The sequence below is a fragment of the Cydia strobilella genome, chromosome 8, assembly GCF_947568885.1.
Source record: "Cydia strobilella chromosome 8, ilCydStro3.1, whole genome shotgun sequence".
Lineage (NCBI taxonomy): Eukaryota > Metazoa > Arthropoda > Insecta > Lepidoptera > Tortricidae > Cydia > Cydia strobilella.
In genome coordinates this window covers 10350062-10363661 of record NC_086048.1, presented here as the reverse complement: position 1 = coordinate 10363661, position 13600 = coordinate 10350062, and the positions used below count along the sequence as shown (strand labels likewise).

The following is a 13600-nucleotide window of genomic DNA, read 5'->3' as shown; positions in this document are numbered from 1 at the left end:
TGACGACGGCAACATTGGCTGCGCAGGAGTCAGGATCTTCTGATGTGAAGCAGAGCTGCCTCCAGGTACGAAGCGTAGAATTTACGCAGTCCGTCCCAATTCCCAATCTGCTGACTTATATAGCCCCACGCGTCGCAAGCTAGTTGGCCGTAGTGGTATGAAACTTATTTGTATTATTTATTTCTTGAAATAAAAATATTGAAAAAAATGCAGTATTAATGTGAAAGAATCATAAACGGTAAATTTCAAAATTTAAAAACTAGGTACTCGTACTATGTGGAAACAAAGATCCCTAAACAGTTTTTTTTGTAATCTGCAGTTACTAATCAAGTAGCGTGCAATTAAGCTTAGAAACAAATTAAAAGTGGAAAAATTCACTGTCTTGGGTGGGAGTTGAACCCACGACCACTGGATCGCTAGCCCAGTTCTCTGCCATGTGAGCTACCAAGACCTACCCATTACCCAATACAGCGAATATTTCCACCATACATGAGACTTAGGGAAGCGTTCGCAGACGTTTCTGGTTGATACAAAATTAATTAAGTAGCATGCACTTTACGAGTAAATGCTAAATTATGTTACAATCTTGTATTTGCAGTGTGGTAACTTACTTTTACGAGTATAAAGGCACTGTGGTCGATGAAACATCAAAGGCGAAGACGGCGCTTAATAGGCATCGTGTCACAACCGAACCCTTGAGCTATCTCGGATCTACCGCCACTCGGTGCCCTAATATAGTACCTCTGACCCACCTACCTCGTGGTTCGGTGACACTGTTACATTTGATTCATACCGAACTACTAAACAATAAGGACGTATAAAGAAACGAATCTAATATCAACTTGAGCCCTTTCGATAGCAAAGCGACATAGGACACAGGCGGAGTGAAGGTACAATAAGGCTCATTTTAAATGATAATAAAATTCACGATAAATCATGAATTTTCGATTGTATTAGAGATTTATTAATCCGCTATTTCAAATACAAGTTCTGTATTAGACGTTCTGTGTGTTCTGTGTTAGTTGTGTATCAGAGTATTGGAAAAATACAAAACACTGTAATAGTTATTTGTTATACAAGGGTGCAAAGTTGTATTTTACCCGCGAGTGTGGAATTGAAACACGAGCAAGCGAAAGGATTCTATAGTTGAACCACGAGCGAAGCGAGTGGTTCTAAAATAGAATCCTGAGCGTAGCGAGTGTTTTAACACACGAGAAGTAAAATACATTTGCACCCGTGTGTAACACAAAACTTTTCCCCTCACTATAGCGAGGAAAGTGCAACATCCACAGGCGTTAGATCATCTTCATCAACTGGAATCACTAATTTTTTTACGATATTATAACAAAAAACTCTGGAAATTCTGTACTTTTAAGTGAGAAGTTTTTAAGTTAAATTTTTTTTTGACAATGTTGACATTTCTGACGTATGAAATGTCAATGATGCGTTTTGAAATTGCATCGACTTAACTTGTGCGTTCAGAATTATATTTAACATAATTATTAAAAAACAAACGTTTATTATGGAATTTTAAAGTTTATGACTTAAAATCATTAAATAAAGCTAAATCTGGTATTTTTTAATAGATTCTCAAACCATTTATTTAATGATAATGAATATCGAACGAACCATTATTATGAGCGTTTTACGTTTTGTTATCTGTCAAGCTACTTAAACACGCTCCATCCAAGGTCAAATTACTTTCCCCACTAGTGGATAAAATGCGTTTTTCCCCGCTTGTTTTAAAGGATAAAAGACGGCTTTCCGAGCTAGTGAGGGGAAAATTTAATTCCAACTTCATCAAGCTCCTCTGTATAGGACACGTCTTTATATATTTTAACCACGTTCTGTTTGTTAGTTTTGGTTCGTAGAGTTATCAACGTCGTAAGTCACTGTTGTTTCGCTGTATATATTTGGAAACCAGAACTACGTATATTTCCATTAGTAATCAGCAACATCCGGGAAACACGTTCACATTAAACACGTATTAATCTACAGGAACTATTTCTATATTAGGCAAAGATTATCCATGTAGGTATCAACAGTTATCTAGCAAAACATAGTTCAATCCCTGACAGTTAAAGAAGATTGCCGTTTAATAGGTTAAAGAGACGGATGTTGTTAAAGCCGCTGCCACACTTTAAGAGTTACTTTGTTATTGTGATGTGGCAGATGTGGTTTGGACGTAGTGTGGCAGCGTCTTAGCAAACGCCGTGACAAGTGCTGGGGCCGACAGACTGTAGACGTGCCTTACAAGGTAACAGGTAGAATGCAGGCTTGCCGTAATACTAGCGAGCGTACGTAACTGGGAAAAGAGCTTTTTTATTATTTTGTGACTTTTCGGGTCCCGCTGATACGACTCCAGCTCTGTCAGTAAATTCCAGAATGACTGATTCATTAATCACATACTAACAACTATGTTTTAAAATATAAAAGGAATTTGATTCCTAAAAAGAAAAACGTGGCAACGGCGACAAGGGCACTACAGAACATTTCATAAAATAATTACCTGCGTTTTTTTTTAAATCGAAATCTGAGTTTGTTACTTTTGAGTAACAAACTTAGTTAGTTAGCGTTTTTTTATTTAAAAAAAAGTGTGTTCGTGTAATTTTTACGTGCGATTGAAGTAAAACTTCTTTGACGATGACGTTGATCGCTATGTTGGCACTTTGACGTGTGTCCTATTGTGCGTGTGTCACTACTGAGCGTTACTTCCGTCAGAAAAAAAATCTGAGTTACCCTCTAGTCGCGCCTAAAGAAGTTTTACTTCAAAAACTGGAGATTTGTAGATAGGCATTTTTAACTGATTTTAATTACCTGTTTCACATTATTGATGCAAACGTGTAATAAAAATTAATAGTTAATCAAACTATTGCTGCTCTTTGCCTAACTCGTAATAACTTCAAAAAATATTGTGTTTATACGTTCAATATTACACAACAATCAGAATTGCCAAGGCAAACTGCTGATAGCTATGACGAATAACGCAAATTAGATAACTTTAGTAATCCGAGATAACACGAAGCTCGAGGCTGCCACAAGCTGTAAAAGAAAGTAATCTTATTATAATGAAGCTAATGTGTACGTCTATTGTGCACATGACAATGTGAAACAAGTTGTTTGATAAGTACAACATCATTACGCCCGTTGAACACTGTGACGTCTAAATTGGAAATTACAACGAGCTGTCAATATAACTAATGGTTATTTCCTAGTGGTACGACCCACATGTTTATTAGCAGTAGACCAACAAGATCAGTAAGACAACGGCATACATATCACGCAGATTTGCATTTCAGAGAGATATTTACATTTGAACAGCTGTTCTACACATACGTATCTAAGCATGCATCAAATCTGCATCGCGAAGGTAGATTGAAATAACAAGTCAAAACAATTAGGAATTAAGTTACGTTACGCGGTAGTTAGTTAGTTTTGTTACTGAATTTGTTCTGTGTTGTGTTAGATGAAGTTATCGGAAGTAGTATAAACTTGAACTCAGAGTCAACCGGTGAAAGTACACGGTAGCTGCGTATACGCACGTAACTCTCGATAACTTTAAATCGTCCTCAACTTGGAGTTAAAGTAGAATTAGGTGCCAATTTATTTTATTATTTATATTTATAAGAATAGTTACAGGAGGCAAAATTGGGGGGTGTTAGACAAAATTTAATACTGGCCAGTGTAATTTGGGACAATTATCACGAATATTCCTTCAAACAAAAACGTCACTTTTGACACTCACATATCCAATCCATATCAGACGGTGTACCTATTACTGTTGTGACATTACTGCGGAGCCCTTAATGTCGCCCCTGTATCTGTCAGTAGACCATAGCCTAACATACCTCTTATCAAGCCTTCGAAATAATGTTTTTTTTTAAATATATGAATTAAAAAAAACATTACTGTCGCGTAGTAAAAAAGTTAGATATCTACTAGTTCCTAGCAATTATAATAGGTAGGATCTTAAAGGATCAACCGTGCGTCCGTTTAACCGTTTTTCACAGCCTAACAGCCGTTGCTCCGAAACTCCTCGACCATTAACTAAGTTGAAATTTGACTCAACATGGACATGCAGTCGCGCCATCTATACCCAGCTATGCATAATACACGTGCCTGAATCCAATATAGATTATATATAGGTATATATAGGGGTATAGATTGCTCTGGGCAACAAAATATATCATTCACAACACATCATGAATACACATAACACCACGCTACCATGAGAGTAGTAGAAGGGGTCACCGACGACCACACTGTTACATGTACAAGTACATTTACTTCCGAGTTGGCATCGCACGTCTGTATCAATACAAGAGTGCAGTCTACTGGCCTATCCAGTGACTCTCCCGTACGATCGGTTCGCCTCCAGACTAGGTACTACCGTCTAGTACCCTGGTGTCCTGCACACGACATGGACGTGGGGGCGGTGCCCCCACTACGTTAACCAAGGACCGTTGGTTAACCCCTTGTTCCACTCCCATGCAGCTAGAATGTCGATTATATAAGCATAAGTGTACTATAAACTCTCACCTGGGCAAGCTCCTGTTACAGCGTGAAGGTGCACCGTGTACCGACACAGTACACCCAGCGCCGTCCAACACCTCCTGCACGTACCTTCTTTTCTTCTCTAAAGGCGCCATCGTGCGTGCACCGCCATGAGAACTGTCATTCTATATGTCAGTGTTGCCACATGACAAAGTAGAAACCTGGTTGATACCACTTACCAAATTACATCGCGCTTGGCGCGACACATGCAACGTAAATAATTTAAACATACGTAAACAACGGCGATGGAATAATAATAATATGGAATGCGCTCCCGCCATCTGTATTCCCTGATTAATATGACCTCGGTCTCTTTAAAGCAAGAGTGACTATAGGCTATTACTGAACCGGTGAGCTCCATCTTAGGCCCTGTCTTCACTTTCCATCAGGTGTGACAAGGGCCAATCGCCGATCAGTTTATAATAAAAAAAAAACAACTGACCCTATTTGTTTGAAAAAATCACGGAAAATATATAGATTACTTTACATTACAGGAAAACCCATAAGAAGACTGCAGTCGAGCGTGAGCGTACTTAAAAAAATTGTTAAAAAATTTGCGAAGTACCTACAGAATCCTTAGGGCGCGAGTTCGACTCGTACTTGGCCGATTTTTTTTACAATTGGGCTTTGCGAAATGCATCCAACATCCCCAATAAAATTTTCTCGCAGCACAAAAAACCACCTAAGACCGTGAAACGAATTCACCTCGTGATCAATCTTCCGAAGGAACCCGTTCCTCCATTAGTTGTATTTTTAGTAAAACTCTTCGCGAAACCGCCGTTTAGCCCCTAGTGCTTTTATTGGGGCTATTCTGGGCTAGGAACGCACTAATGATGGCCCGATAGACAGCTGCATTCCTGCTCTACTAGCATAACGTTCTTTTAGCGCGTCTGTCCGTTGCATCATCTCGTAAATCGTCTAGACATGTGCCTACAATAATATGGGAATATGCCGTTTCCGATGTAGCTTGGGTATTGATTATAGGCAATATGATTTAAAAGCATACTGTATAACGTCTATAAAGTTAAAGGGTTGTAAAATATCCACTACTGAATTCATTTATTAGTATGTAGGTATATCCGCAAATAAATCCAAATAAATAATGATAACTACTGAGGTGCAGATGACATTACATGAACAACATGAACCCATTTCGCATGCATAAAACCAGAGCGAGTAGAAATAAAAGGGAGTCTTTGCCAAGCAGCGAGACTGGGACACGAGTAGGTAAATTTTTTATTAATGTTTGTTATCATATTCTTCTAATGCCGATCAATGTTTCTTTTTTCGACATGATCGCACATTCGATCCACGATTGTGTTTGTATATTCCGCCCAGTCACAATGCTAGGTTTAGTGATCGTGCATTTGGGTTTTCTGAATCGTCTATTAGATAATGATAAGGTGTTGTGTTTTTATTACCGTATACTAAATATATATTGTAGTTTTTGACTATTAAATTTATATCTTTAAGATTTCTACGCGAGACCAGCCGCGGGTAAAAACCTGTATCCGATAAAATTACGCAATTGTTAACACCCGACGAGGACTACACCATATAAATCCACTTTTATGAGAACTCCATAAAGCCATTTATATGGAATATGTAGTAAGTAGTTATGCAGATATGGTCTGTTGTAAAATTAACTGTCGGAGTGGCTAAGGAAGATCATTATAGCTAATTATTAGAGCTCTGTGTGAATACCTACTGTAAATTTGATAATTATAGCAGTGTATGCAGACTTTGAATGTGTGTTTTAATTGGATTTTTAGGAAAATTAACTAAAAATTCATTCACAATAAGACCGTTCTCGTCTCTCTTTTTTTTAACTTATTAGTATAAAAAAATCCAGATATAAAGAACTCTGATTCGACTTAGGTTAGATAGGTAAACTTATTTGCTTATGGATCCCCGGCAAGCTCGGTTCTCCATACAAACGTAGTTAGGCTCACATTTTAAAACGAGTAGCTAGTTTGCTCTGAAACTTTGTACTTACAATAGGATAAGGTATATCTATGTCTAGGTATATCTGTGTGTATGTTTTCGAGAGTCATCACGAACCGTCTCGCACGCAGGTTTGACGACTTCCAGCCTCCCGAACAAGCAGGTTTCCGTAAAGGCTATAGTACCGTAGACATGCGTTGCGGCAGGTTATACAGAAGACTGAGGAGTATAACCTCCCCCTTTGCCTTGCATTTGTGGACTACGAGAAAGCCTTCGATTCGATCGAGACTTGGGCTGTGCTGCAGTCTCTCCAAAGGTGCCAAATTGACTACCGGTATATCGAAGTGCTGAAGTGTTTGTACGAAAACGCCACCATGTCCGTCCGACTACAGGGCCCGAGCTCGAAGCCTATTCCATTGCAGCGGGGAGTCAGACAAGGAGATGTAATCTCCCCAAAGCTGTTCACCGCTGCATTGGAGGATGCCTTCAAGGTTCTGGACTGGAAAGGACGAGGCATCAATGTAAATGGCGAGTACATCACTCACCTTCGGTTTGCCGATGATATCGTAGTCATGGCTGAGACCATGGAGGACCTCAGTGCGATGCTCGCTGATCTCAGCAGAGTATCTGAACGAGTTGGTCTGAAAATGAACATGGACAAGACGAAGATCATGTCTAACGTCCGTGTTGTGCCAAGTCCCGTATTAATCGGAGGCTCTGCGCTCGAAGTTGTTGACGATTATGTATACCTAGGACAAACAGTCCAGTTAGGTAGGTCCAACTTCGAGAAAGAGGTCACTCGTCGAATCCGACTCGGTTGGGCAGCGTTCGGGAAGCTCTACAGTATCTTTTCGTTCAAATTGCCGCAGTGTCTTAAGTCAAAAATCTTTGACCAGTGTGTGTTGCCAGTGATAACATACGGATCTGAGACGTGGGCGCTAACGATGGGCCTCATAAGAAGGCTCAACGTCACGCAAAGGGCAATGGAGAGAGAGCTATGCTCGGGGTTTCTCTGCGTGATAGAGTCAGAAATGATGATATCCGCAGTAGAACTAGGGTCACCGACATAGCTCGCAGAATTGCAAACCTTAAGTGGCAGTGGGCGGGGCACATTGCTGGCAGAACTAATGGCCGGTGGGGCCGGAAGGTTCTGGAGTGGCGTCCGCGTACCGGAAGACGAACTGCCGGTAGGCCTCCAACGAGATGGAGCGACGACCTGGTGAAGGTCGCGGGAATTCGGTGGTTGCGAGCGGCACAGGATCGGTCGGAGTGGCGAGCCTTGAGGGAGGCCTATGTCCAGCAGTGAACGTCTATCGGCTGACATGATGATGATGATGATGATATCTATGTCAGTAAGTAGTTTCAGACACCATAGTTAACGCATTCACTGCCAGGGGGCGTGGCCTAGGAACAAACTTGTATGACGGTGAACGCACATGTGCGTTGGGGGCAGTGAATGTGTTAAAAGAATACAGCGAATTTAAGTTTTACATACAAAACTTATTTTTGCTAAACTAATTACAGACAGACATACCTTATGCCATTGTATGTGCAAAGTTTCATTACAATCCAACACGTCGTTTTAAAATGAGAACGAAACTCCGTTCGTATGGAAAGGTGTAATTCGGCCGAGCTTGCCGGGGACTCTTAAGTAATTAAACTTTTGTCAGTGTCGAGTGTCATTACATTTCTCAACACAATTTTCTCGAGTGGCCGAGTGAAATGTAAATTTGTGCTGTAACAACTAACGCGCGTAAGTGACATATCGTTCACTAATAAAGTTATCAAAGCTTGCGACATTACGGATTACTAGATAAAGAAACCGTCAAGAATTTCATTTCGAAATGTCTTGGAGATATTTCTTGCATTTCATCGTGCTTCGTTAACTTTTCCGATAGACTGAGTTAACAAAATCTTGATTAAGATATAATTTGCTGTTTTCCACTAACTACAAGTCATGATAAAACTGTTTCGCTTTAGATTTTAATTCGTAAAATCCAGGGCGTGTTTAACATGGTTGACTGCATTTTCGTGAGCTAATAGTTAGGATAAATTTTATCAGACCGAGACATGAAAAATATAGAACTGTGAACAGTTTTCGATGTGCGCATTTTTTTGAATATACATCTATTTGTACATATATCTCATTATCTCTAGTCTGGCTGCAGTTTAAGCATAATGCATTGATGAAGATCGTTTGATAATTTTAAGGGTTCCGTGGATAAGTAGCAACCCTTATAGTTTTGCTATGTACCCCTGTTTGTCCGTCTCTCCGCCTTTTTTGTTGACGATATCTATTTAAGTAATATCGGCCAAGATAAACATTATTTACTAATAAAGTCGATGTTACTGTTTTGACCTAAAACGTCGTTAGAAACCACGCAAAGCTAAACCGTGTCAATTATACTCAACAACTAAGTGTTTGGCCAGGCTAATTGACCTTTATTTAAACACACTTGCAACTCAGATATGTCTCTTACCGTGCTCATTATTTATAAATAGTATTGAAGCCTTTTATATTCTGTCTATTTGCTTACTTATTAAGAGAACAATGTGTTACCGATTTCCTGAATCTGCTGTTGCTCTTCTGCTGCTGAATTAAATGAATCTGCTGTCTTGTTCTTAAATCTCAGAGCACGAACTAGGTACATAAAGTGACCCGAAAAACATTCGGTACTATTAACTTTTAATAAAATATTTTATGAAAAAAATTGGCAATGTATCTTCCTTTTCCCTTTTTAGAACTTTCTGTAGGACAAATTAGGTGATTGATCAAATTCATATAGCTACAATTCTGGTATCAAAAAAGACGATGCGGCACACGTTTGATGTTACATCGTAAAATTATGCTATTTTGTAATAACTCAGGGAGGAAACAGGGCTCTATATTTGTCTGGAGAAATGGCCGTTGAATGCACTCTTAAGCCTTTTCGCATCTGTCTGCTTACTTATGCGCTCTCATTTCTAGACCAGAATAGCTGGGGGCAATTAGCATCTAAGGACCGGATTGTTAACATTCTTCCTCTCGTGTCCATTTTGAGATAAAAAAAACTACAGCGTATCCTTTAATATGAGTAGTGTTTTTAAGATAAATGTTCTTCACTGATTTTCTTTCCAGGCTCTCCTTTCATTGACTATCTTAAGAGGAAAGGGGACGGCCGCTTCCCCGAATCCGCTCCGCTCCGCTCCTTCGATTTTTTAATTATTACAAAAGTTAGGAGCATTTAAAAATTTGTGTGAAATCTGTTTTTCGCTCCTAATTTTAACAATAATCAAAAAATCTAAAAAAGTCAAACGTAGGGTTAATATACATTAAATTAAGTGTAACAATATTTTTAATAATGTTAATATCCAGAGAGGAAAATGACGACTACGTTTATATGAAAAGGTGATTTCGCGCGGGTCCTCCACTTTCGTCTTAAGAAGTGGGTAAATACGTATTATTGAATACATTAAAGGTAATTAAAACTAATAACCACAATTAATTTCCGCTCTTGAAGGAATTAGTAATGGAGGAGAAAGTAGCACACAAATGTATAAAGAAACTAACTACAAATGCATCTTTATCTTTTCCTCTCGTTACTACGCACCCATACTAAAACAATACAACAACACTAAGTTACATTAACACACTAATGCAGTAAAAACTATACGAGTATGCGGACACAATTTCACACTATCGGCGTAGGCGTAATCGAACCGATGAATAGGGCTTCCAAGTGTCTGGATATTATATCTTTTCGATATAATTTTCTAGACGTCATAGACAGCGCTACTTGGTACTCGTGAAATACATAGTTTAACGGTGCTTACTATAAATAAGCTTCTGCTGCTACTACGAGTATATGCCATTTCTCATTTTTAGGGTTCCGTACCCAAAGGGTAAAAACGGGACCCTATTACTAAGACTCCGCGGTCCGTCTGTCCGTCTGTCTGTCACCAGGCTGTATCTAATGAACCGTGATAGCTAGACAGTTGAAATTTTCACAGATGATGTATTTCTGTTGCCGCTACAACAACAAATACTAAAAAGTACGGAACCCTCGGTGGGCGAGCCCGACTTGCACTTGTCCGGTTTTTCAATATCAAGAGGAAAGGAAGAAAATACTAAGCTACATACTAATTAACGGCGATTAATATATAACGGCTATCAAAGACCAGATCTAAAGACGGGTCTAAAGCACTCAAAGTTTTTTATGCAAGGAGTAGACTCCGGTTGGAGCAAAAGCTTTAGAAACTTAGCAAAAGACAACTCCAAATAATGACAGGGGTGTTTACTGGCCATTACCGGGTCAAAGGAATTCTGGCCAAGATGGGAAACTCTGACAACACCGATTGTCGTATGTGTGGCGAAGAGGAAGAGACAGTAAAATACCTAATGTGTGAATGTCACGCCCTCGGCAGACAAAGAATGAAGGACTTTGGAGCAGGCTATCTGGTACCAAAGGAATTCAAAACGCTATCCATAAGCTCCATCATCCGGCACATGGAGATGGTGGAAAAAGTTCTTGAGTAGTTGACGGATCTTTCCTGGAGGGTAAAGCACAAAAGATCCCTTTGGGTCGAAGTGTATCCGCAAGGGCCCCTGAAAACCATAACATAAGATAATATACAATTTGGAAACCATGCGTTGTATTTTTCAATAATTGAAATACTACCGAAAGTACCCAATAAAACACCGTTTAGTTAAACATAGCGGCACTGCTGAATTTTACTATGAATACAAATAATTAGTTACAAGTATGCTATAATTTTATGTCAAAAGAATATTTCATTTCTCATCGATATTTTACCGTAAAGTTGTCTCTCAGCACTATTTTAGTCTGACGCACACTGTAATACGTAGTATAAATATTCAACCTTAAATGCTTTGAAATAAGCTTCATTATTGGACTGAAGGGCTGACCCCCCCTGACTACCAGTCCGCCGGACGATATCGGCCTATCAGTTGTTTGGAACTGTCAAATTTTTGTTCTAACTGATATCGTCCGGCGGACTGATAATCAGTGGGCCCCTTTAGGTAGACCCGGCTACAATACTTAATTCACGAAGGCTGATATTTGCTTGTAATTTCATACAACATTTTAAGGACAGTAGACCTTATTAACATTAAATACGGTGACGTTTGAGATGTCAAACTCTCCCTATTAGTCAAAATGAAATACGAAATGTATGCGACTTTTTTCATTGATTTTGTAATCGATTCTAGATGCCTTGTTTCCTTGAAAGCGTTTGATCTATTACTATTATGTTGTAATAGTTATAACATGCTATAATCAAAGCAAAAGTGTATTTAATTTAACTATCAATAGTTATTTGTACAACAAGAAAGCAAAGGTTGATATTTCTTCGAGTGCTTATTTTGAGTCCCGTGCAAGCGAAAGATTCCATAATAAGTAAAGATACGATTCTAGAATCTTGAGCGTAGCAAGGGACTCAAAAGCGCACGAGATGTAAATAACTTTGATCTCGTGTGGTACACAAGATTTTTCACCTAAGCAGTAAGCACATGCAGGCATTTGGACGAAGCTCGTCACGCGCGGAATACGATCGAAAGACTGTCAATAATCGAGGAATGAAGTAGTTTTTATAAAATGGTCTGAAAACTGTTCCGGTGTTTTTGGCAGAGGGGAAACGACATGAAGGCGTCTCTATTACTAATTCTGCTAAATAAAAGATAGTTTAATATTTTTGAATTTTCATTTCGGAAATATCGTTATCTTTTTAAATGTTTTGTTTTTGAAAAAAACATAGTAGAATTAAGTAGGTACTGTATGTTGTTCTGTCAAAACATAACATTCTACTCAAAATAAATTTCGGTGCCCGAAAGTCAAATTTCAGTTTAGAGATGCAATATTTTTTTGCGACGCCTTTTCTTACTTATTATATGACCTAATCGACCAATACTTCGAAATATGTAGTTGTAAGTTGAAAGTTGTAAAAACTGAACAATATACTGTAGCGTTTTAAGCGAAAGTGTCATCGTGGTCGCGCATACGTTTGACAATAATATAGCAATGCTGCCGTGCCGTGCTTGACTAAAAGATCCTAAGTAACTATATTTTACCGGCAGTAAGATATGTCTTTTTTATGGTAAAATAGAGAAAGGCGAAACGTTAAGATTAGCCGCCGAAGTAATGACCTTATGACTGCACCGTTTAAAATATACTTATGCATGGGTTTGGGTGCGGGAATGTGTTAGTCTAACTAAAAAATTTGTAAAAACTGTAAAAAAGAAATTATTTTAACATTTCTAAGCACGTTTGGAGCTTAATGCTTATTTTTTATATCCTGGTAACTATTTTACAATAAACAAAGTTTTAAAAATACACGAAATCATTCCCGTACCCAAAACCCCCGGGGTATGCGTATGAAGTCAATTTACAACATTAGTCGATTTCATTCGGGTTCTCAGGTGATTTAAAGAAACAAATGGACTGTTTAAATTTCGCATGTCTCTAAATATGCTATATTTGCTATCTGAACCTTAAAAACCTTGACTTTGCATCTATTCTTGACATTTACGCTATCAGAATAGCGTCAATCATGTGGACATACCTACCTGGAAGATCCAACAGACACACCAAATTTGCTAGCCAAAAAACTCCCTTGATGTTTTTAAATTAGAGTTAAATTTCGATTCTTTTTTCTAACGAAAGCGGACGACCGCGCGAGGATGCCTCTCCATACAAATGTAGTCTCCAGTTGCCTCTCTGGATATAAGGGCCATCCCACACTAGCGTCTCCCGAGCGTTGGCGTCTAGACTCTATGGCTATGGCTGCTGCTCGACGCAACGTTGGCGCAACTGCGCACTTGCGCAGCGACGCTATTTTCCATAGCGCTGACTCGACACCAACGCTCAAAAAACGCTTGGAGGTGGCCGTAAACATTATAGAAAATGTTTTTGCACAATTTGAAGTAAATTTGCCACAACTATGCCCATTCGTTTGTTTTTAGGGTTCCGTACCCAAAGGGTAAAAACGGGACCCTATTACTAAGAGTCCACTGTCCGTCTGTCCTTCTGTCTGTCACCAGGTTGTATCTCTTGAACCGTGATAGCTAGACAGTTGAAATTTTCACAGATGATGTATTTCTGTTGCC

The 13600-nt window shown here is 39.0% G+C and overlaps 1 non-coding gene across 1 annotated transcript; it reads right to left on the bottom strand.

Moving 5' to 3' along the window:
- Positions 1-378: 378 nt before the first annotated feature.
- Trnaa-agc (transfer RNA alanine (anticodon AGC)) lies at positions 379-451 on the bottom strand. Its single transcript has one exon. It is a non-coding gene; the product is annotated as a tRNA-Ala (tRNA).
- Between the last annotated feature and the right edge of the window lie 13149 nt (positions 452-13600).